Here is a 22789-nt window from a genome sequence, read left to right as displayed (position 1 = left end):
ATAACTAAAAACAAAAAAACAAAAAACGTTTCTTAAAGGCCGATAGTGGAATTTTAAAACCTTCCTTAAACATGAGGGTAGTGGCATATTTAAATTAAATCCTTATTCTTAATAAGTTAATAAATAGATTCAAAGATTTTCTCCCTAAAATGAAAATAAACTGTATAGATAATCAATTACGCTCTTTATATGTGAAGGTAATGAATGTTTAATTCGTAAAAGAAACCAAACATAAAAACTTGCGGAAGTGAGGAAATTACTACGGCATTTGTCACCTCTACAAAGGCAAAGGATCTAGTTCCTGGTTACTCGAAACTACAATAACTGAGTCCCTAGAGAAAATATAAGCAATATCTGAAGAAAGGGCCTCAAGCTTCAGGAATCTCTCCGTCAACGTTACGATGTGCTGTTCTTTGCTAGGATTTCACAGGTAAAGTTCTCTCTCTCTCTCTCTCTCTCTCTCTCTCTCTCTCTCTCTCTCTCTGGCTATGATTTTGAATGACCGCTGTGGTGGTGCTTTGCAAACAAAGATATTTTCAATATCATTATTAGTTCCAACCTACTGACAAGACTTTTTTTTTTTTTTTTTTTTTTTTTTTTTTTTTTTTTTTTTTTTTTTTTCATTTTTTTGTACGGCAAGTATTTTGTGAACGGTTTTAGTCGTGAAATGCGTGATTGCTCGGTCCTCTCACTAGGTTACTCATACCATGTTAAATATTCGTGTTACTATATATTCACCATTATTTTTCTGTAAGAAGCAAGTATCATTTGTGAATCTGGCTCTATTAGTGCGAATACCTTGCCACATAGATTTGCTCAAGCGCGATGTATGTTGAAGCCTCTCACTAGGTTACTCATACCATGTTAAATATTCATTGAGACTGTAATTAGAAATGATTAGGAATACCTTTGTACACGTATACGCAATTAGATTATATATATATATATATATATATATATATATATATATATATAATATAGTATTTGTAATTACTTATAAGTACCGTCTTCCGCACATCATATACTATATGCATATATATATATATATATATATATATATATATATATATATATATATGTATATATATATATATATATATATAATATATATATATATATATATATATATATATATATATATATATATATATATATATATTATATATATATTGAAAAATCACAGTAGATACGTGTGACCTCATAATAAAAGCGAATACCACAGGCAATTAACGGCAGGCGGAAGGTCAGTGCCAAGCATTTTCTCCTGTTTATTCAGGCATTGTCGGGGCACAAATGAAAGACAGTTGAAACGAAGGTTGCAAGGTAAACAAAACTGTGAAGAATACCAGATGATTAATTGTCAAAAGTGTAAAAATTAAAGATATAATCCAGGATCACGCAGTCGCAAAATAAAATCATACATTTAACCATTAGAGATATGGAAACGTAGTCATACAAAATCCAAAAATATGTAGAAAACTGATATTGATTATTAATATAATATAATATATATATATATATATATATATATGTATATAAAATGAGATAAGCCAATGACTAAAAGGAATTGATGAAATATGACTAGCGTTGAAGAAGTAAATGATGACCTTGTAAAATTCCATGATGGAGTTTGAAGGGATCTTTCCTAGATAGTGACCCCAAGTAGTCCAATCTTAGGTAATGACCGCCAAGAAATATCATCCCTAGATTACGACCCCTGAGCCTTGTTGGGGGTCACTGTCTAGGAAAGATCCGTCATAAGGACAATGGGGAGGTTCTGTGGGTATAGGATAGGAAGGAAAAAACCTGTAAGTGTTGGGAGAAGACAATGAAAGGTTTACGAAGGAAAGAAGGAGATTATTTGAGGTAAAAAATTGCATGACTTGAAATGGGCATGTATGGCTTTGCAAACGGATAGAGACAAAAGTGAAAAAAAACTGGGCAAAAGATGAATAAGTGTGGAGAATTTGTGCACAAACTTTTAGGAGAATTCGTTTTTTTGCACAGAATAAGTATATTAAGACAAAAAGTTTAATTCATAAATAGATCTCATGGTAAAAGATGCACGATTAATGTTACTTGAAACGAATGGAGTCCATTTTCAGTTTAGTAGGTTTTTTTTTAATATTAACCGAATGCAGATGACAGAAGAGAAGCAGAGCTGAATGATATAAAAAATTGATTAATGTAAGTTTAATTTTGTTTGTGGCAGTGACTGCTGAGGACTTAACGAGGCTAAGTAAGTAATTGAGCAAATGCAAGAACACTAGGAATTGAGATTACAAGTGAGAGGGTATACAATACGGCGATGATAGTACGATGGAGTTTAGTGTGTAAGAATGACAGAAAGGTTCCACCACAGGAATTTATAAGATAAAGAATTTGTATTTGTAGGTGTATGATAGGATTTTGAATGAGAAAGTAAAAACAAGTGAGAGAATGATAAATAGGGTTAGACTATGAAGTAGTGTGTAGATCAGATGTTATGCAAACACTGTGTGAAAAGTTTGAAAGCACAGGGAAAAAGCTGTATGGATGTAAGAAATGTTTAGGGTAGAACTAATAATAACAAGGAAATGTGGAGGGTGTTGAGGATATAGCTACATATAGTCTAGAAAGCAAATTCTTGAAAATGGTTTCAAGTTCTCATGATGGATTGAAGCTTTTACTGGAATATCGAGGCCAGAGTGACAGGTTCAGTGTCAAATTCGGTCTGAGTCTAATGTGCATCATGCCAATGCTGTGTAATATCTATGTCACTGTTTAGGTGTATGGAGCAGCTACTTTTGTGTAAGTTCTCTTTGAAGGGGCCATCCAAACTTCACAAGTTCATGTATGAATTTGTCGACTTTTATCGTTTTTTTAATTTTTCTTTTTTGAAAAGTCACCTTTGCTGATTGAAATAGCTTAAAGGGTAAGCACGAAGGTTTTGTGAATCACAATTTTAAATATGATGAATAATTTTGAATATGATAAATGGCAGTACACGGGAGGAAATGGACTACACTGAAAAATTGGATTTTAATTAATATTATATCTTTGAATTTGAATAAAGAAAGGCAAAAAATGTGTCTGGCAACGTTTTCTGGGGGAAATTCACCCCTCCATACACCCAGGAGCCGATGCCTTCTCTTGTGGTTTTAGATTCAGTTGAAGTACTTCAACATACTATTTCTTGATAGATGCACTAAATTGACACATTAAGAGTAATTTTCAGTAGGTCTGATGGTTTAAATACAACAGCCGGCCCCCTACTGAACAGCATTTTTGCTCACAACTGATAAAATTTATACTATATAAATGTCGACTAGAGAACATTTTCAATATCCCACACAATTTTGGGGTGCATTCGTCGCTGAGAGAGAGAGAGAGAGAGAGAGAGAGAGATAGGATGGTGGGAGGGGGCCACTGGTAAGGTTTCTTTTCCCTATAATAACAACTGCGTATATCTCTTGTCTTTCTCAAAAAATTCTTTAGCAAGTTAAGAAAGTAATAAATAACTTTAAATTATAATGAACTTTAAACTGATATTCATGTAACTGACTAGTTTCTAATTTTATGTGTGTGCATAAATTTATGTTTACTGTATTCCTTTCCTAACAGTTTTTTAATAAATAATATGATATTAAGAAGAGGTCTTGCATTAAAGTTTTCAGTAAAAGATTGAGAATAATAAATAGGTGAGTTCTTTCATAATTGCTGAATTGTCAAATTAAACAGATAATATCTTTTTGATTTGATAATGGTATGGAACCATGATGTTATCATGGTTTCATAACAATTGTACGATGAACTTATCTTGACAAAGAGGAAGCATAAATTATAACTTTTGGAAAGGTAACAGATCTGATTAGGCATGGAATACGTAAATCTGACTCAGGGCTGTGGCTTGCAGCATATTAATACAATTTGACTATAAAACATCCATTTCTTTTATGATACAGTTTCTTAGATATTGGTTTACTGTCAAACTGCCCCCTTTGGTGTACACTTGGTTCTTTGTGTGTTTTAGCCATGTGGCTCTGTTCACCAATATTTCAAGGAAAACTAACGATTGTAGCTATAGTATATCTTGTGAAATTGAAAATCTTTCACTAGACATGTTTTTGGAGGCATTGGATTACCGTTTAAGTTTTCCATGTTTTATGGGGTTCTTTTTGCACTAGCTGGAGAATTAGTATTGTTGCTTTATTAGGTAAATGTGGTTTTGTCTATTTTTGTAATCGCATATTATCTTAGATTTTGAAAATCTGTTGGGAAAACTTCTGAGTGCTGTTTTGCAAAGAATCATCTGTTCCCTACTTTATTGTTCGTCTCTTACAATGGATATAATTTCCAGTGTCATACATAAATCCTTAGATTCTGGTCAAGATGTTTATTACAATTGACTGTGCACTTAGTGAGGCTTTTGCATTTCAAGCTTAGACAGATGGAACTTAGTAGGGCAGTACTGAGTATTATTGTTATAGTAATTTATTTAGCAGTATTTGTTGTTTTATGCTATTTCAGCCACAGGAATATAATCTATAGTGTCTATCAATGCTGCGTTCTTGGTCCATTACTTTTTAAATTAGGCCAATAGCCTTTACATGACGAGTGATTCACCTTTGAACACAAGCTTGCTGCCTGAGTAAAGGCATTATGTCAATCAATCTCTTAACCGAGGTTTGGTAAATGTAATGCATGGTGCATATGGTGAAATTAAGATCTAATAAAACTCGAAGGGCATTGGATACCCAACCTAGGTCTTTTCATTGACAGTATATCTGTAATTGCACGCAACCCATTTAAAGTTCTATGACTTACAGTGTAGTATCATTGGTGCGCCTCACTTGGTGCACTGTAGGCATTATTAAAGGGTGTTTGCAGTGTCCCTTGGTCCTTGGCAGAATCCACTTTTTAGCGTTTTATTTTACCTCCGTATTTGCTTCCTTTTTTCAGCTTTGCTGTCCAACACCTCTAACTGTTACTCCTTAGTGTAATGATGGGGCTCTCTCCTGGTTCTCCTCGTCGCAAATTTTTTAATAACTTTATCGGTGTGTCTAGCGACTCCAACTCCCTCTTCTCGCTGTCCTGGCGGTAGATGGCTGGAAGTGCCCTGGTGCTTGAATTATCAGTGCAGATTTTCTATATCATATATAATCAAATCATTGAAAAAAAATCTAGGTGTCATTCTTGATTACAAGAAAACATTTCCAGTTTACATTTTTTTCAGTTGCACAGAAATTTGGCATTGGGAGTTGCTAAAAAGTTTTGTGGGGACGTGTTTATCCGAAGGGATTATTATTATTATTATTATTATTATTATTATTATTATTATTATTATTATTATTATTATTATTATTATTATTATTATTATTATTAGATTTGCAGTTAATTCTTGCCTTTCTTATGCATGGTTCTCTGCTGCAAAAGCTTGTATAAGTTTTTAATTCAGTGATCAACAGTTAGAATGATTTTCTGTTTATGTTGTTGATTTGATTTATGAAATTTATTTAAACCAAGGACTGGGCCACTTTCGGCCATCCAGCCTTCATACAGTGAAAAGATGATGTTAGAGTGATTGCACACCATGATAGAGATATTCAGAAAATATATGAAGTGAAGTGCAGGGTTAATTCAAAGGTGGAACTGGGAGAAAACCCCTCCGGTTGCAATAAGGAGTAATAGTCAGAGGTGTTGGACAGTAAGACTGATAAAAGGAAGTGGGAATGGAAGTCAAAGGTTAAAAAGGTGGTAGAGCTAAGGGCCGAAGGGACACTGCAAACATCCCTCAGTAATGTTTACGGTGCATCACGAGGTGCACTGGCAACAATACTTTCCTAAAGGGCTAATTATACATTTGAATTGCTGGAATTTCGGGAGTTCAAGCACGTTGCTAATGCTTTTATTGTTGAGCAGAATTACCCGTCTCACTTCATAGTTTATTTTACTGACCTCATTTATTTGGCCACGTTATTAATTGTATTTGGTTTTTCCATTTTCATTGTATACTTAATCTTTTCCTTCTCAGTTTCTTTTAATGTACAGGGGATCTTGGGCTTGGAGCATTGTGTTTTTCCATCCGTGATTGCAACTCATCTTGCAATACGAATAAAAAGAGAAGAAAATAAGAAAAAAGAAAAAATGAGAAATCCTTTAACAGGCAGCAAAATATTAATAATGAATCTGCAGAGCCATCTATTCTTGGTTGGTAGCACTATCGGATCCAGAAAAATTCCATGGGGCACCAATTTTTTATATACAGACATACACACACACACACACTCATAGATATATATATATATATATATATATATATATATATATATATATATATATATATATATATATATATTCATTGTAGCACAAAAGATAAAGAGGATTGTGTAATGAACCTCTCAAACACTCAAACAAAGAACTGAATCGAAATCTAAAACTCGCTTTAGGCTATGGATTATCATACTCAATTATGGATAACATCTCACGTACAAACATCATCTCAGGAATAACTTAACTCGAAAAGAAAAACACAATAGTATCATCTTCAGTGAATTGACTTAAAGGCCTTTTTTTCTAATTACTTCAAATACCAAACAAAACAATGAATTTTCCAAAAAGGCTTATATAACAAAGAAAGATAAAAGTGTACACATTAAAGCTGATAAATCCAATATATAGTTTTGTAATAATGGATCGAAAGAATTATATTACAAAAAATGGTAAATTCATTATCTGACTAGCACTCACAAAAAAATGAAGAACGACCCCTTAGCTGATGTCATAAAAAGTTTCAATGCAAAAATTAAATTTATACTAATAGATTTCGGGTCTTAAAAGAATATGTGAGGACGATTGGCCCAGCCCTACCTTACATATATGGACTAATCAAAACCCCTAAGAGGGATTTTCCTATATGTCCCATTATCAGTTCTATTAGTTATAATTTGTCTAAATACTTAGTTAAATTACTATCACCCATCTTGGGTACTATTTCAAACTCTCATTTACAAAATTCTGTTGATTTCTGTTCTAGATTGTCCCGTAATTAATTATTATGAAATACAGATAAACTAGCTAGATGTGATGTGACATCTTTCTTCACTAAAGTATTTACTGATGACTTACTTCTATATCTATCACAACATTTAGATTTGTATAATTTAGAATGACTCACCAATGTCATAATTAAATAGATAACCCTTTGTATGGAAAATTGTGAATTCACCTTCAATGGTAACTTCTATGAACAAATATTTGGCGTGGCTATGGGAAACCACATTTCACCCCTTTTTTCTAAATCTACATGGAATTTTTTGAGACTAGGCTTATTCCAAGGAATCTATTCTCCAAGGTTTTATGGTAAGATATGTAGATGATTGTTTTTGCATTGTAAAATACAATGTAAATATACCTGATTTCCTAATTATAATTAATAATCTTGTACCTTCCATAAAATTCCCTTTCCAAAAAATTCACAATAGAATACTAAGAAAATAGTTGTATCCCATGTGTAGATGTCTTAGTTTTCATAAATAATGCTAATTTTTGTTTTAAAGTATACAGGAAACTAACAAATAATTTGTCAGGTATTAATTTTTATTCAAACCATGCTAAACTAATTAAGACAACATTTACTAGTATGTTATCCTTCATATTTTCTGGATTTGTGTAAGAATAATGCAAAGAAGATGTATTACAATCCAACCAGAGTTAACACAGAACTTAAGAATATTCTCTGTTTACTTTTCACCCCAATTTCATATCTGCAACACCGATTCTAAAAAATATTGATATTAATTTAGTATTTAAAGGTAAGAATACTTTAAGAATTGAATAGTCCGTCCAATTCCAACAATATTGTATATAGTATCTCTTGTAAAGATTATAATAAGATTTATTTTGGCAGAAAATACTGAATCCATTATATTATTAACATTATTGTTATAAATATTATGTTTTCAAGATTTTATTACTATTTCTATAATAGATATCTGTCATTATTACTATCTAAATCTTCAATATTATTATTTTGTCATTAATTTTCATGGGGGGGGGGGGTGGGGGGGGGGGGACATGCCCAGGTGGCCCCCTTCACCTGGATTCGACAGTGGTTAGTAGGCAGCAATATTCATAGTTTGATGGAGTAAATTAGATTAAATGTATTGAATTTGCATAAAATATCATAAGAAAATGACTGTAAATCAATTGAATATGAAAATCGAAGGTTAAGTCTCAAACAGTCTTAGGCTACCCTCTATTCTGAATAGTGCCACTGTAGCCAAAGCTAACGACCTTGTCTTTAGAAAATAACTGCTGATGGGATTCTGTCCCAGTTGTCAGCTTATCAGCAAATGAACTTGCATATTGTGTGTAATAATGCTTGTACCTTTCTTTTTTATGAAACGACAGTCATTTGCTTGCAAAAACGCAAAATAGAATAAAAAAAACATAATGGAAAGTGTTCAGACAATGGGTAGATATTTTTTTAAGATTCAACAATCCTAAACCTTCAAGCTATGTTGTGCAGCTTGTGCTCACCTTCAAATATGAAAATAATGAAATAAGGTGAGTCAGCATTAGGCATTAGCTAAAACGTTAGCTCTAAAGAAAATCCTAATTTAAATTGGTGGATTGTTGACAGATCCAAAGCACAAAAATTTCTTAAATATTGGCTGCCTCATGCATCCACACAAAAGATTCATCGTCAGTGCATAAAGCTTCCTATATGCAGTGCACCATTCACAGTATAACTTCCATACACTTCCTGGGTCACTCCATCTTTACAGCACTTTAAGTCATCTGAACTAACAAGTGGCCTAGTGGAAAAATCCAATTATCAGTTCATCTGGTTCTGTAATATATGTATAATTTAGCCAAGTATATACTTAATGAATATTTTGAACCCATTGGCCGTTATCATTTCTTGGTACTGATATAAGGAATAATCTTGGCTTGATAAATATATTTAAAATAAACTATGTACAGATTAAAGGTGAATCCTGGCTTGTGAGTTTTCGTGTGGTGTCATTATTCTCAAAGGTACTTATTGACGATCTGCTTGAGTTTCTATAGGATGCATAAGAGAGCAGACAATGGGATATAACATTTTCCAGGAACATTCAAGGGGAACAAACTAAACTATGTATAAAAGAATGTAAATTTTAATAGTAGGAATGTTACTCTCAAAACTTCTTCGGCAACTTGAAGACGTCAACACCAACAATTAAATTCACTATGGAAATGGAAAAGGATGGTTGCCTACCCTTTTTGGACAGCCTTATACACAAAACTAGTAAGGGGTTTATATACAGTGTTTACAGAAAGCATACCAATATTTCTGCCTATGTATGTTCGTTTTTATTCTGGTTAAGCAATGAAGGTGGCAAATCGATGTTCATCTATTTCCTTATTAAAGAGCATATCATATAATGTAGCCCTAAATACGTTGATGACGAAATAGATTAGAAATTCAGGCAAGAAATTTAAATATCCTGACTGTGTATTAGACAATGCATTAGAAGTGGCAAAAATTACTGTGTTGAAACAAGAAAGAAATTTGCAACGCAACCTACTTGTACTCAATATAACATAAGACTGAAAGATATTGCCCGACTACTTAAGGAAATTCGAGTTAATTTATCATTTAAGACCAATAAAACAATGAAACATGAATTATAAAGAACTCTCCAAAAATACTAAAGGGCGTGTATATTAAATTCCATGTAAGTTGTGTGATAGCTATTATATTGGTCAAATTGGAAAAACTTTGGAAAAGAGAACAGAACAGCATAAAAATGTGTAATATATGCACAGGTGGACAGTGTAAATTTGGTAAGTGTTAGTAAAATCAATCATACAGTTAACATGACAGGGCAAAAAGATAGGTTTTTCTAATAATGCACTAGAAAGAAATAAAGTTGAGTCTAGGTTTATAAAAGAAAGCTTTTGTAATAGCATGATAATCAGTGAAGGCACGTATAAACTTGATCCATTCATTTCTACAGAAATTTGTAAAATTTGTAAATTTTAATAAAGGTAGGAAAGAGGTTTGAGATAAGAATAATCAAATTTGTAAGTAAAGTTCCTGACCCAGGCACAAACGACCATGTGTTTCCACCTCCTGGCACCTGTCAGGTGTGGAGTTTTCGTTTTCAGTTGACGGTCAGTAAATTTGTTTGTAATATTGCCTTATCATATGTAGTGAATTTCAACCATAGGCATCAGTCCTTCGTCAGTGTCTTAGAAATAAAGCCGAAATCTATCAGGACCTAACCCAGTCTTTTATTTTTTTCCTGGTGGTAATCAGCTATGACCGAATTGACAGCATTTCATTCGAATTATCCCTTCTGAGTGAATATTAGAGAAATAACACACAATCACGTGTGGAATAGTAATAAATTTCTGACTCACACCAGGTTCAAACTCAGGTTGCCAGCAGCCTTGCCTTTCAGTTGAAAGACCTGGGTTCTATTCTGATGTGAGACAGAAATTAATTTCTGTTCCACAAGTGATTCTGTGTTGATTACACACACACACACACACATTTTTATTTATTTATTATGCAGAGAGAGAGAGAGAGAGAGAGAGAAATGTCATTACATTATGAGGAAGAAATAATAATTAGAGGTTAGGATTGACAATTCTGTCACTATTTTGAACACGAGTGACCATATCTTTGCTTTAAAGCGCACATGAATGAGCATCATAGAATGAACATTAACTTTGGAGGCAATGTATAAACTGAAATGTCTTTTATCACAGTTATGGCAAAGGTCTGTTGACTGAAAGTCTTAAAATGAAGACCACAATTTTATCAAAGAAATCAACACCGGAGAAGCATAAATTGCTTCTATAGGCAGATATTACCCAAATTTTAATGTTTAATACAGAAATTAACAAACTTCTTGGCTTCACCATATTGTAGCATAAATGACACATTGTCTAGTCTAACTGAGTTTCCAAATACTAAATTTATGCCGCTGCACCCATTTTCATTCAACAAAATTTAATGTTCTATTCCCCACAAGGTTTCCTCCTGAGTATCAAGACAAAATATAACTCATTTATAAATTGGAGCTTTGCTCTCCTTTGTGGCAGTAAGCTATGCGTAGGAGAGGTGCATATGATCCTGCATAGGTTTGTCTGTCAATATGAATGTTTGTGTACATTTTCACCTGTGCCAGAATCCATAGTTTTATTTTCTCGAGGCAGCTGTTGATCCGAGGAAAGAGTGGTTTTCAAGCAAAGATACTGTAGAGTCCACAAAGATACTCAACTCAAATTTTTTCCCATAACAGCATGCATAACGTGAAAGCCACCAAGCAGTTGTAATCTAATGCCGTCATCAAGGAAGAGGCAGTGACATCACATGAAACGTCAGGACCTATGTCACAAATGTAAAAAGCATACATTCAAGATTTTTCTCTTGATACCCTGAGTTCAAGATTTTCTCTTTATATCATGTATTCAGAATTTTCAATTTTACATCATGCACTCTGGGCTTGATCTTAATAATTTTCTTCAAAGATTTTCTCTTTTTACCATGAATGCTGGGCAGCACTACAAACACAATACAATTTTATTTCTTATATATTGCAACTGTAATATTCATTTAATAGGTATGTTTTAGTAAATTTAAAATAAAATCCACAAAAATAAAAATTTGGCTACATAAGCTGCAGCCAAAACATACCTTCCGGAATCAGTATGTAAACGAATGGTTGGGATTTATGTAAACAAATGGTTGGAATTTATGACGTCATGCTTTTTAATTTTGATTACAGTCGCCAGTAGTTTGTACAGGCGCTGTGGTATACCTCATATGGCTAACTTGAATTTCTTTGTGTACTCTATAGTGTCTTCGTTTTCAAGGGATGAAAATTGGGAGCCACAACCATGTTCAACTCTGTAGCTGGGGAATGCCGACAGTGTACTTCATAAGGTGCACTGTAGGTATTACTAAAACGTATTTTTAGTGTCCCTTCGGCCCATGGCTGCACCCACTTTCCAGATATTTAATCTACCCTCTCTCCCTCCGCCTTTCCTTAATCTTGCTGTCCAGCCTCTTCAACTTTTAGTTCTTAGTACAACTATGGGGTTTCTTCTCCCAGTTTCACCTTACGATCCTTGTGCATCGTCTCCATTATTTCTGGATCTGTTTTGCTGTCCAACCACTCCAACTCCTCCTTTTCACTGTCTTAAGCCAGTGCCTTGCTTCGCAGCCAAACTTCATAAAATCACAAATCAGGCATAACAACCATTAACTAGTGCCTCAAAATCTCTTGAATATTATGGGCTCCAGAATTCTTTCTACCTTCGTGGTTTTGGAAATAATAATAGAGGACAGGGCGCGAACCTCATCCATTTGTTGACTTTCACAAAAAAAACAAAAAAAAAAAAAACAAAACAAAAGCATTCAGTTTCTATTATTTATTCTCAAGAACACCAAAGAAATAATCATGATTTTGCCCTTGCTAAAAACGAAAAAAATCTTATGAAATATGAGTCAACTTAGCTCTGTTGCTGTAAATTATAACATGAACCATGTGGTGATAATGCTGAACCCGTCTGAGTTCAGTATTCCAATGTATCTCATTGTGTAGGAAGTTTCTTTTGTCAGGTCTTTCTGCTGATTGAAGAACATAAGTCATTGACAACCGGATATTTGATGTTGGTCTATGCCGGGTAATACTCAGTTCCTAGTCATGTACTTAGCAGGAGATCTCGGCAACTTTATTGTAATCATTCAAGGATGTCTTCTTGTTGAAGTCTACAAAATGCATTTGGCTAACATCCCGTACGAGGCTAGTATCACCAGTGCACCAAGCCTGGTGCGCTGCAGTCTTCTTGGCCCGCAGCTGCTCCCGCTTTTTAGCCTTTTACATTAATTCCCTTCACACTTCCTTTCCACTGTTTTGCTGCTGCCCCACCAATGCAGCACCCTCGTTTCACTCCCTTAAGCGCTAAATGGCTGAAAGTAGTACTCCAGTAATTAGTTTTATGGCCAAATTTTGAAAGTAAAATGAAACCCTACGGCTAATATGCATATATATATATAGTATATATATATATATATATATATATATATATATATATATATATATACACACGCACATACATAAACAGTTATTTAGTGTGTGGGTTTTCGCAAGAACCTCGTCCTGTACGACACAACGTTAACACACACACACACGTGCGCGCGCGCGCAAACACACACACATTATATATATACAATATATATATCTATATATATATATATAGATATATTATAATATATGGTATATATATCTATATAGATATATATATATATATATTTTTATATATAATATATAAATATATCTTTATTAAAAAAATATAGATATATCTATATTATACATATATATATAATATATTATATATAAATATATAATATATATATATATTATATATGATTATTGTTATATATAGAAAAAAAATATATCTTTAAGAAATTTAGGCCTGATATATATATATATATAGATATATAGATATATCTATTTTTATTATATATATATGATATATCTATATATACATATATATAATATATATTATAATATTAGATATATATTATTATATTATGCAATATATAGATATCTCTATATAGTTAGATATAATAGATATATATATTATTAATATTATATATAATATAATATATTATATACATATATATCTATATCTATATATATATATTATATATATATATATAATAATATATATATATAATAATAATTAATATATTTTAGATATATATATATTATATTCTAATATAATATTTTAAATATATATATATCTTATATATAATTATTATATATATATAATTCTATATCTATATCTATATCTATATATTATATATATATATATATATAATATATTATACATTATATATATATATAAGATATAATATAATATATATAAATAACTTGATCACGAAGTATATAAAATGTGATGCTATGTATAAAGAAAGGTTTTTTTGCCACGAAGGAAAAAATGAAAAAGCGAGATAGCCAAGTACTTTCGGTCCTGTTTGGACCCTTTACTGAGGCAAACTGATTTTACAGAGAACAACATAGTCAAAAGAAAGCTTAATATACAAACTGACACTACAATATTAGCAAGCAATAAGGGCGATTTTCACTCTACAGAAAGGAGGAGCCGCCTGAGGGTAGCCACGCCTTGAAGGATACAAGCAGTAAACAAGTGATTCTCCCAGAAAACAGTACATTTTGAAAAAACACGGGAGCATATACAATTTAATATGAATTTTTTTACAAAAATTTCCCCCCCAAAAATTATTATTAATGAAAAGATGAAAGAAAATATAAATATATATATATCGAGCAAGAGAAGGAGGGAGAGAAAATATCGAACCAGAGAGAGAGAGAGAGAGAAGAGAGAGAGAGAGAGAGAGAGAGAGAAATAATAACTATATACATGTGGGACTAATTTATTAGTTGTTCATTTATTTTAAGGTCCTTCATAAACATCTTACAAATATATGGGTCCAAATGGTACATTCCCAGACTAAGACTTAGGTTGTTTTTATTAGTGATTTGTATAATTGCTGATTCCAGTAAATTTCTTGAAACATAATTATTAGACTAGCAATTACCAAGGTATCGCCCCAATTAATACAATGAGATTTTTCACTCAGATGTATAAACAGTGCATTTGAAGTCTGGGCTGTTCTAACTGAATACATATGCTGCTTAATACGTACACATGAATTTTTACTTGACTGACCAACGTAAAACGATGGGCAATCCTTAAAAGGAATTTTGTAAATGATGATGTCTCTCTCTCTCTCTCTCTGGTTCGATATTTTCTCTCCCTCCTTCTCTTGCTCGATATATATATATTTACATTTTCTTTCGTCTTTTCATTAATAATAATTTTTTGGGGGAAAATTTGTGTAAAAAAATTCATGATATTAAATTGTATATGCTCCCGTGTTTTTTCAAAATGTACTGTTTTCTGGGAGAATCACTTGTTTACTGCTTGTATCCTTCAAGACGTGGCTACCCTCAGGTGGCTCCGCCTTTCTGTAGAGTGAAAATCGCCCTTATTGCTTGCTAATATTGTAGTGTCAGTTTGTATATTAAGCTTTCTTTTGATTGTGTTGTTCTCTGTAAAATCAGTTTGCCTCAGTAAAGGGTCCGAACAGGACCGAAAGTACTTGGCTATCTCGCTTTTTCATTTTTTCCTTCGTGGCAAAAAACCTTTATATATATATATATATATATATATATATATAATATATATATATATATATATATATATATACGTGTGTGTATGCATATATATACATATATGTATATATACTGTATGAATAGATAGAGCCACAAATATTGTCACAAGATTCGTTTAATATCGAATTCACTATACCTTGCGAATAACTTGCATCCAAGGGGAATTATATTGTATAAGATTGTCTCGCCGTCAAGAGAGATATAAGTTGACTTCAAGTTTATATATAACTTTTGGTTCATTAATAATTTTTATCACTTATATACATGTGACTTTTTAAATATTTAGCCACAAGTATCTTTACATATAAATTTTACTAAACCTTGGTAATAACTGTATACATACACACACACAAAAACACAACATGCACACACACACATACATATATCGACGAAGCAGAGGAAAGCCGAATTAAATGCCTTAATTTTGTTATATTGCCAAGTTAATCATGTCATCCTTCTAATGTTCATTAGTTCAGCCTATCGGCGGCCACTTCATCATTCCGCTTTATAACAAGAAACCAGGAAGGGGCTTCTTGAGACAGAGCGCCCTGTCAGGAAAGGCTGTACAAGGAACATAAACAAGCTTTCATCATGTTGTTTTGCGCTTGATGTAATTTTTTATCCTCTTAAGATTTCTTTCAAACTATTCTGTACGAAAAAGATGTTTTCTTTTGTCTGTAATAATGAAAATGTTCATCGGCTCAGATCGTGTACTTTTGGAATTACTATTCCAAATTTACCCAGATCCAAATGACCTAAGTTGTTTATTCTTTGGTTGCAACTTCTGTCTACCTAATTTTAAACTTTCCTATTCACTGTTCTTTTTGTCCCTCGAATGATTGCTTAGTCTATGTACTTAACTCGATCTAAAGAAATTTCAATGTGAATTGCAGCATTTCACACATAAATCATTTATGAATTTGGAGTAGGTGGCTTCCCTTCCTCAAAAAGGACGATTATAGTCTGTTCCGCCTGTCAATGTGAAAAGTACAGTTGTTCGTAATGAAAATGCAGTATTTCAAAACAAATGATGTCTTATCTCCCAGGTAAAAAGGTGAATGCGCAGGGTCTCCCCTTTTCAGCTCATTTTTCAAATAGGGGGATATTATCAATAGCACTTAATGACAAAACTTTAATTCTGGCCTCGTACATTGCGGTCAGTTACAAAATAGCCACGAATTTAGTTCCGTTCTCAAAACGAGTTTTCTCTTCCTAATGAAGCATGTTTGTCAGATATATAATTACTCAAGATAGTGCAGATGTTGTGTCCCTTTTCTCTAGTCCCACTGCAGGGAACAATTCAAATTGTTTTAAATATGATTTTTTTAACCTTGTTTTATCTAGCAAGGCTTTGATAGAGGAATTTAAAAGCTTGCATGGGGGTATATAGATATACTTGTCCAAGGTGTAACTTTGGGACTTATCTTGGTTCTACAAAGAGAATTTTAAAAGTATGGATAGATTCCCACCGTGGAGTTAGCTACAAAACTGGCTTGAACAAGTAAGCAGGAGTTTTCAAATATTGGGGAATATGCAAACCAGCCATTTCCTAGTGCAGTAATTTTGAATCATCATACACGTCGCGGATGAAACTTCCCTCTTTACAGTAGTTCCTCACTGACTCCTACTCTGCTGTTTATTTATTTATTTGAAAAAAGTACTGATTCTGGTCACTCAGAATTGGAATTGGTAGGTATTTTGACGGTTTAGGTCGCTTTACAAATATATGTTTCGGTTTTGATATTGTATATCTTGACTGGTTTTAGTTGTTTTTACCAGAGTCATTTTTTTGTATTGATTTTAATATTTATAATTTTTTAAAGCCATGATGATACAGTTCGGCTCTGAAACGTGTACATAGTTATTTCATGTCAATAGGAAAATGTGTAACACCTCCTTTTTGTTATCCTCTTCACATGCACACACAAATATATACATACACACAAAGGATATATATATATATATATATATATATATATATATTATAAAAAAAGGGTGGAGCTACAAATGTTTGATATCCAACGTGTGTTACTTTGGGAATGGCACTGGATATTAACAAAGTTTGTAGCTTTTCATATATGTTAACCAAAGGGGAATTTTTTAGTCGATAAGAAATTAGTCGGCTCACGGGCGCGAACCATCGAATCAACAAATTCAGGACGCACAGTGAAGCATCTAGACTACGCAGCCACTGCAAGAGGGTATAAATTTATGCAGCCTCTCAACTACAAATTTCAGTCGCTCTCAGGTATTCGTTGTTTTGGAGTCGGGATCAACCGACCTCGACTTCCAGAGTCAAAGTATATAGGGTCTGCTCACGAGGCGGTAATAAAACCTATCCCCGCCCCTTGTGAAACGTCATCAGTTACAAAAGGACCACATATATATGAAACTATATTTACGATAACATTTTTATATAACTATTTTTCAGATGGCTTTTTTTATATAAATTTTCCTCTTATTACGTGTTGCCGTATACTACGTTAAAGTATAAAGAATGCTCTTTCAAATGATATATGACACATTACAATTGCGATTACTTTCAAGCCCACAAGCACGCACAGAAAAAATTATCTACGCACACAAAAATGTGCAATGATTTCATCCGTCAACCTACATATATTCACGTTTCGTAGCATATCTGACTAAGGGGTGATGATAGAAAGAAACTGAAAACTGAAGTAGAAAGCTGATAAAATTTACTATATAATGCATAAATAAAATTGATAGGTGTTCTCAGAAATTCTCGAGGAATTCTAGGTCAAAGACGGACCAAAATGTTTAAATTTTATGTAAATATTTACCAAATTATTCTTACATAATTTTTCATCTTATTACATTTTACAATATACCATGTAAAAGTACAACGAATGCCCTTTCAATTGGTATATGACACATTACAATTACAATTACTTTCAAATCCATAATCACGCACAGAAAAAATTATCTACGCACGCAAAAATGATAAAAATTAAGCGTTCGTGGGAGATCTGAAATCTAGCCCTGCCCCTTGTGAAACGTCATCAGTTACATCAAGCAAGACTGACGAATACGTTTTTGTACTTTTTACCGAAAATATTATAATCGTTTGAGGAACGCATAATTAATACCTATATGTATACAGTTTGTGTTATATGTAAACTTATGTGTTCGGATGTATATTTATATGATATGAAGTGCTAATGAGAAATTTGTTGGAAATGTGTTCCCTGTATCATTGTCTTCATTTATTCCTTTGATACCTTATATCCTATATGATATACTTCTTATACTTTTAATATTGTTTTCTTTTTTGTGGTCAAGTCGTGCAATTGCAACTGCCATTTTTTACACTGCCTGTATCCACATTTTCTTTGTATTTATTGCATAACAATTAGCATTCACAATTAGATTTGGTAAATATAATTAATCTATCATTCTAACCTTTAGCATAAATAAAAAAAAAGTTGCTTTTCAAAGTGAGGTATGAACACAGTGAAAGAATATCTTGATAATATTACTACCTGAAAGAAAGAAAGAGCGAGAGAGAGAGAGAGAGAGAGAGAGAGAGAGAGAGAGAGAGAGAGAGAGAGAGAGAGCAAACCAGTATATAGGTAAGTAAATAAATAAGTAAAGAATAAACATATGAAGAAAGCTGGAGTAGCTATGTGTGTTGAAACTGGTATATTTTATGTGAAATAAAACAAGGCTTGTGACTAAATGAGAGAATGGGTATTAAAAAACATCAAGCATGTGACCTCTTTACAGATTTTATCAAGATTTTATGAAAAAACCATGTGATATGGATTAAATGTAAAAAAATTAAAGGTTTAAGTAATTCAATGGAGAAGCACGGGAAGTGTTACTCTTGTGACGTCACAGCATTAGCTCCGCCCCCAGTGCCAAGTTGAGCAGACCCTATATACATTGACTCAGTCGACCTCTTTAACGTTGTAGTGCTTTTGTCCGCATGTAACCATTATTTGAGTCCAAGGCCAGTAATGGAAGGTGAGTCACCGATAATCTCCTCTCCGTCTGACCTCCACTGTATTGGCCTTGTTTGAGTCATATCACATTACTGTGATTCGTATACATACATACATCAAACTACAAATGTCCTTTAATATCTAATTTGCTCTACTGCAGAATTAATATATTTTCATATATGTTAACCTGAGTGCGACAAGGATTTGTAGTTGAGAGGCGACATAAACTTATACCCTCTTGCAGTGGCTGTATCGTCTAGAGCTTCACTGTGCATCTTGAATTTGATGGTTCGGTGGATCGCGCCCGTGAGCCAACAAATTTCTTAGCGACTGAAAATTCCTATTCGGGTAACATACATGAAAATATATTAATTCCGAGGTAGAACGAATTAGATATTGAAGGATATTTGTAGCTGTATATATATGAATCACAGTAATGTGATATGACTCATTTAATGGATATGAGCAGACAAAAGCACTGCAGCGCAACAGGGATTTGTAGATGCGAGGCAGCATAAACTTATACCAGCTTGCAGTGGCTGTGTGGTCTAGATGCTTCACTGTACGTCTTGAATTTATTGGTTAGATGGTTCGTGCCCGTTAACCGACAAATTTTTTTTCAACTAAAAAATTCCCCTTCTGTTAACATATATGAAAATATATTAATTCCAAGGTAGAGCAAATTACGTATGAAAGGACATTTGTAGCTCGATGTATGTATATGAATCATGTTGATGTGATATGACTCATATAATGGCTACGTGCAGACAAAAGCACTACAATGTTACCTAGGTCGAAGTGGGTTGATACGGACTCCAAAACAACGAATACCTGAGAGCAACAGGGGATTGTAGTTGAGAGGCGGCATAAACTTATACCCTCTTGAGTGGTTGTGTGGTCTAGATGCTTCACTGCGCGTCCTGAATTTACTGGTTTGATGGTTCACACCCATGAGCCGACGAATTTCTAATCGAGTAAAAAATTCCCCTTCATTTAACATATAAGAAAATATATTAATTCCGAGTAAGAGCGTATTAGATACTAAAGGACATTTTTAAGTCGATCTATATATATGTATGTATATATATATAATATATATATATATTATTATATATATATATATATATTATATATATATATATATATATATATATATATATATATATATATATATATATTTTAATTCTAAAAATACCGTAGTGACAACTGTAGTTACTTTGACACAAAAGAACCCATGTTACTTCTTACAAGGAAAAGAACACTTAATGTGATTTCTTTGCACTTAGTAAGTAGCTTTAAATTGCAATAGATACCTGCAGTTTCACTTCAGCATGGCAAAATTGACTATTGATTGGAACTAATTCCTAGCCTCAACTCAGGCAAGTATGTAACCTATGCAAATTGTGCAATATATGAAGATCACTTGCTTAAATTAAAAAAAATAAACATAAAACCAACTTCAACAATGAAATGTTTAAACTGGAGCCAAAATCATAGAAATTCAGTACTTCTGAAATTTAAATCACTCACAAACAGTTCTCTTGCCAGTGCCTGACAAGACCAACTATTCATTAAATGAACTGCTAAACATAGGAAAAGGCATTATTATGCTTGGTGATAAACCATGGACAGTTTAGAATCCTTTTCACTCGTCATTTGGCCCATAACTATTTCAGTTCTGTACTCTGGCATGTGTACACCGCTATTCTTTATTGTTCTGCGTTAGAGTGTGGGTTTTAACAACCAGAAATTACTTGGGGTCGAGTCTGGTTTGGTGGAAAGAGTGTGGCTGTTGGGTCTCACGTCCTTATAAGTGTGTGAGGTTGGGGTGCTCTGTATTTCACACTAAAGTGGATCACACTTGAAATGATGCAGCCTGTTACATTGGAATTCCCCCATCATGTAGTTCTGCACGGCAATCTGGTTCTACCCTTTAATCTGATTAACACTTAAGTACATGGTTTAATTTTGTGATAGAACTTTCACAATGTAAATTTAACAAAATACATGAACAGAAAGGCGGACTTGTGCCAATGGACAACTTACAAAAGGAAATATACTTAAAGACAATTGACAATGAAGTCCCAAATGCACACAAGGACAAAACAGGGAAGTTTAACAAACCGTGTAAAAAACCGCATGACATCAGTCTCCAGGATCCTGTCAGTCTGAGTTTCACACACAAAAAAACCTTATTTGTGCAACATTTTCCCTATGCGATTTCTTCAGTATCGATATTCACACGAGATACTTAATTTCGTATGTCCAAAATCGCATTCATCGCTGAAATCTATGGATGGATATTTATTAAATCGGATTTCAAAGTGTAATAATGGCAGTTCTCCCTATGTTTACATCAATGAACTGTCGCTTCGACCGGTTGGATGACGACACAAAATCATATGCGCAAATGTCCCAAACCCGTCGCTAGAGCGGGACTACCTTGTCATTAGTATATCATGGCTGTATTTAAAATCAAGGTAATGGTAAAGAACCTGTATTTTATTTACTAAATCCATTTATACTGTATTTTTATGTTATATTGTCTTTATAATATCTATAAGAAAATCAGTCGTTGGCCATTCACAATGACTTATGTTTACATTCTGTGACGTAGGTAATGCAAACTGATTGGAGCTACAGTTTGCCTATGTAAACAGGGATAATTGCCTTTGTTACACTTTGAAATGCGATTTGATAAATATTACTCCATAGTTTTAAGTGGTGAACGGTTTTTTGGACATGTGAAATATTGCAGTTCATGTGAATGTCGTTATTGGAGATATCAAATTGACAAAATGTTGCACAAAAAAGATTTTTTCTTGAGTGACACGGTGACACTTTTAGAGACTGATTTCATGTGATTTTTCCACGGTTATTCTAAAACTTTCCTGTCTTGTCCTTGTGTACATTTATGACTTCATTGTCATTGTTTTAAAGTTTATTTCCCTTTGTAAATTATTCGGTGGCGCGAGTCCGCTTTTCTGTTAATGTACTTTGTTAAATTTACATAGTTTAATTTTGTGATAAATTGTAAAATCCAACCTGATCTTGCTGGAACTTCACCTGAATAATATTTGCTGATATGTTTTGCACTTTTGGTATTTAATATCAATTTTAAAATATACATGATTATGTTACACTACAACAAACCATTTTGAAGACTTCTATCACAACTATGATATCACTATGACGTGTAAGAATGATGGCTTCTTACCGGTGTTTTACGAAAAAAGCGCGAGAAAAAAAATACATACTATTTATATTAATAATATCTGTAGTATGCAAATTCTGATAATTCATCATTAGATTCTTTGATAATTTTTTAATATATGAGAGGGATATTGCTGTAGAGATTTTTGAACTCCTGTAAGGTTGGGCTCCTTAGGTTAACGTATCTTCCAATAATAATACAGATAATATACTAGAGATGTATTGGATGTCTGAAAATGGGATTTGCGGATGCGGATATAAATTTTTTTTACATTTGCGGATGCGGATATCAGCCTTTTAATTCTGTGGATGCGGATGCAGATGCAGATATTTAATGACCACCATACCCTTGTGGATGGGGATACT

General features: G+C 33.0%; 1 protein-coding gene across 3 annotated transcripts in view; it reads left to right on the top strand.

The window, feature by feature from the left end:
- The window catches only part of LOC135225787 (uncharacterized), a 374753-nt gene that overhangs the window by 773 nt on the left and 351191 nt on the right, over positions 1–22789 (top strand). For 2 of the 3 annotated variants that reach the window (XM_064265265.1, XM_064265267.1), the window contains exon 1: positions 1–430. This exon is cut by the window's left edge and continues 766 nt beyond it. The gene's annotated coding sequence lies outside the window, so the exon portion shown is untranslated. The remainder of the gene's footprint in view (positions 431–22789) is intronic. The other variant, XM_064265266.1, reaches the window with a different exon arrangement.

This window comes from Macrobrachium nipponense, chromosome 13 (genome assembly GCF_015104395.2).
Source record: "Macrobrachium nipponense isolate FS-2020 chromosome 13, ASM1510439v2, whole genome shotgun sequence".
Classification (NCBI taxonomy): domain Eukaryota; kingdom Metazoa; phylum Arthropoda; class Malacostraca; order Decapoda; family Palaemonidae; genus Macrobrachium; species Macrobrachium nipponense.
This window is presented reverse-complemented; position numbering and strand designations above follow the sequence as displayed.